General features: G+C 34.9%; 1 non-coding gene across 1 annotated transcript; it reads right to left on the reverse strand.

Annotated features, from left to right (window-relative positions):
• Positions 1 to 3,209: 3,209 nt before the first annotated feature.
• LOC136221023 (small nucleolar RNA R71) lies at positions 3,210 to 3,316 on the reverse strand. Its single transcript, XR_010684816.1, has one exon. It is a non-coding gene; the product is annotated as a small nucleolar RNA R71 (small nucleolar RNA).
• Positions 3,317 to 4,579: the final 1,263 nt, after the last annotated feature.

Here is a 4,579-nt window from a genome sequence, read left to right on the forward strand (position 1 = left end):
GAGTTCCTCTCTCGCTATTCTACTCGCTAATTTTGACGATACAGTGGTTTGAAGAGCAGTGTTGGGGATGCTCTTAAACTTCATTTTTGCACAAGCATAGTTTGACAAGCTCTTTTACTTAAATGTGAGACCCACATAAGTTGTAAAGACAATTTAGCCTTCCTTTCCATCTTTAGTCTTTTCCTTTTCCTTTTCACTTTCATTTTTTATTCTTCTCTCTTTAAAACAATTCATTTCCATAGTAGAACAGGACCCACTACGGCCATATTTTCTTACAGAAAAATGAAGTCGAGGTACCGAAATGCGAAACAATATAAAGTTTAGGTACCATGATTGTAATTTACCTATATTTTTAATGGTTAACCAGTTGTAGCAGGTGATAAGTACTATATTGTACAGTCAACTTAAGTTTAGGTATTTATTTTGTGAAAAAATAAATTCTAGATACCAAAGTGTAAATGAGAAAAAGTTCAGGTAATATGGTTGTAATTTACTCGAAAATCGTAAATCAAAAGAACTACTTTTTGTTAGATGTGATTAAACCAAAAAACAATACGAATATAAAAATTTGTCTAGAACAATAAAACTAGAACCAAAAGAATAGTGTTAGACAAATTTGAGGCATGTATTAACAGTCTCCTTCAGATAGATTTCATCGCTAATGACGATCGTTTCTCAAGGTACAACAGATTATACAATCAAACTCTTACCATGCGTAAATGTGTTATCACCAGAGCAGAAGCAGAAAAACAGGAACAATATAAACGTATAGAGAGCAGAAAATTTCAGAGAGTATTTTTGTTTTCAAGTCTGTCAAATTTTACAGCTCCTTCTTGTATAAATAGAACTCGAATGGACATGTCTGTTCACGAATGAACATGATTGTTCATGAACAAACAGGACTATTCATGAACAAACAGGACTGTTCATGAACAAACAGGACTGTTCATTGTTAAGCCCAAAATATACCTAAAATATCATTAACATTTACATCATTTTTATTACGAATTTGTGTTATTTATATCTGTTTAGATTACTTTTACTTTCGAATATCTTTCTTTCTTGCAAGGTACTTGAATATTTGGTAAAATCCAAATAGGAACGAAAAAGGATCTAAAACAGAAGAAAAACCCTACAAAATGAGTCAAAGACGACGTAAATCGAAAGCGCCAAGTCGAGGACACGAACGAAAGCAAGAAGTAAGAAAACCTGCCGGGCCGCGACAGTGGATCCCAGACCCGCGGCCGCGACACGCGCGGTACAACCAATTCTCCCCTTCGCCCGTCGCTCAAGCTCAGTGCTACGTCATTCACGGCCGCGGATTACTATCCTCGGTAAGTGCAGAAATTCACCAAGAGCATTTAACACATGCTGAAAATCCAAGAAACGCGTTCGTTCAAGTGGATAAAGACGTCCTTTCACAACGGACACGACTCTTAACCTACGGATACATCACTTCAAACACAACCCTTCAACATCTATAAATAAAGAGTTGATGTTGAGAAAAAGTGTAATGAAATGCTATAATATAGATATAGAAATCAGAGCGTAGAACTTATGTCGAAGTTCTAAGTAAAAACATTTCGAGAGTTAGAAATTAGATTCTGTACAAAACAAGATGAGGTACACATATTGTTTATAGTTTAATTACAACTCAGTAGCGTTTAGACATTGTTCCAGTTTTAGTTTGCATCATGGTAGTGGCCGACCGAATCCCTATTACGAAGTTACAGCGAGAAGATTGAGTAAAGTGTTCGCCCCCGAGCCTGACAACCTCCTAGGAAACCCAAGGAAGCGGAACCGATCAAGCCCTTCACTTGCACGCCCTCGAAGAACTCGATGCTCCTTATTCTCTGTAAACTTGTATCAATTTATATTTCATCTAATAAAGTCCGTTCTATTCGACAAATCGTTATGCAGCACTTATGGTAACCAATCCAATATAAGTGAGGCTGGTGTTTTCATTAATATGCACTTGAATTCAAAATCATTACAAGGAAACTTTGCTGAACACTTAGGCAAATTATCATCTCGAAAGAGTGTTAATTTGAGTAAGGGCAACTATCCCGAAAGGGTTTTGTCGCGTTCAAAGCCAATTAATTAGAGGTTCTGTCATTTATTTCATCATCATAATAATACAAAGTTTAAGTTGTTTTCTTTGCTTAATGCAAATGAACAAATTCATTCCTTTTTCTAATAAGTTCTAAATGTTCATGTTTTGTAAAATTCATCCTTAAAATCAGAAGATCTTTCTAACAATCGATTTATTCTAAATATATAATCTTATTCCAGCATTTTCAAATACTCAAAGTTTTCAAATTCAATCAAATAAATTTCCTAAATTCAATTAATCCAATTTTCACTTTTTATTTACATTTTATAAATCTAACAAGTTCGAAATTAAAGATTCAAAAATAAGTTTTTCGTTAAAAAACGTATCTCTGTGGGATCGATATTTTTATTACTACAAGCGAAACCGTGCACTTGCGGAAATCGCTCAACAAGTTTTTGGCGCCGTTGCCGGGGATACGCCAAAATTTTTGACAAAATTTTTATTTTTCGCATTTTATTTTCGAATCTAGGTTTATACATTATTTTTATACAACTTTTATATTTTATTTATTTTCAGTTTTATAACATATTTGCTTTCAATTTTGTTTTGAAGGTAGTTTGGCTCGTGTTACAATTTCAAGTTGATGCGCAGTTCACGAAATTCGGGCACGCCACCAGATCCTTTTGATCCAGAAATTGAAAGAACACTTAAGAAAAACAAGAAAAACAACAAAAAAGACAAAACACCCTTAAAAACAAAAGTAGACCAGCCAGAAATTATGGCCGATCCACCGACACTTATGGATTACGCTAGGCCAGGAATGGCCGGTGTAACTAATAGTGTAGTTAGACCCCGTATAAACGCAAATCAATTTGAAATTAAGCCTGCTTTGCTTAATATGTTGCAAAACAACGTAACGTTTTACGGATTGCCTAACGAAAACCCTAATGCACATTTGACAAATTTCTTAGAAATTTGTGACACTTTTAAAATTACTGATGTAACAGCCGAAGCAATCAAACTTCGCCTCTTTCCTTTCACTTTGAAGGATAAGGCAAAAATTTGGTTAACTTCTATGCCTGCTGCAACATTTGAAACTTGGGACCAATTAGCCCAAGCATTTTTACAAAAATATTTTCCTTTAGCAAAAACCGCAAGAGTCATCAAAGAGTTGACATCTTTTACACAAAATGATAATGAAACTCTTTATGAAGCTTGGGAACGTTTTAAAGAACTTCAACGTTTATGCCCACACCACCAATTGCCAGATGCACTTTTAATGCAGACATTCTATAATGGATTAAATCCTACGACTAGAGGTTCATTAGATGCTATGTCTGGAGGGTTATTTATGAAGAAGACGTACGCCCAAGCAATAGAACTTTTGGAGGAAATGGCAATCAACAGCAGTATGTGGCCCGCAGAGCGTGGACATATACCAACGGCGAAACCATCATCCTCATGTACATCATCGGTTAAAGGTATAATGAATCTTGATCCTGTAGCAATGTTACAAGCCCAATTTTCTGCCTTATCGCACAAAATTGATAAATTTATGGCACCATGCGATCCTAATGATCCGATCCAGAGAGACATTGACTACGAAGGTATGAATGAGATAGAACAGGTAAATTTTGTCCAAGGACAAAACCAAACTACTAATCCTTATTCTAATACTTATAATCCTGGATGGAGAAATCATCCTAACTTTAACTGGAAAGATGGTAATAATAATAATAATGCAAATGCTAATCAATATCGTATAAACAATTATCAAAATCAAACAAGAGATACGATTAGCACTTTATCTTCAAAAATCGACAAATTTATAGATGCTATGAATGGAAAGGTAATCAAGACGATGGTTTTAAACGGATCGAAAATAAATTCGATCAGCTTATCAAAAACCAATCATCTAGCATCCATAATTTGGAGGTTCAAATTGGATAACTTGCTAAATCAATTCCATCCCGCAAAGAGGGAAGTCTTCCCAGCCAAACGGAAGAAAATCCGAAAGAGCATGTTAAAGCTATCACTCTTCGTTCGGGGAAAAACTATTTAGGTCCGGAAATGCCCGGAATTTCAACTTTACCTGGAAATGATTTACCAAAATCCAAAGAAGATACATTAAAACAAAAAGATACACCAATTGACTCTAATCCGAAACCCTTTGTACCAAAGCCACCTTTTCCACACAGGGTCCGAAATAAGGACCATGATAAACAACTGTTATCATTTTTGGACAAACTTAAAAATTTACATATAAATTTAACATTCATGGATGCGATTACGCAAATCCCTAACTATGGAAAATTCTTGAAAGATTTAATTTCAAAAAAGATTAGTTGGGAAGAAATTTCATCCATTTCTCTTTCTGAAGAATGTAGTTCGATAGTATCAAGCAAATTACCTACTAAACTCAAAGATCCCGGATGCTTTACCATTCCGTGTACATTGGGAAATATGGAATTCCCAAGTTGTCTTTGTGATTTAGGAGCTAGTATAAACTTGATTCCATTGTCTATT

This window comes from Euphorbia lathyris, chromosome 2, assembly GCF_963576675.1.
Source record: "Euphorbia lathyris chromosome 2, ddEupLath1.1, whole genome shotgun sequence".
NCBI lineage: Eukaryota > Viridiplantae > Streptophyta > Magnoliopsida > Malpighiales > Euphorbiaceae > Euphorbia > Euphorbia lathyris.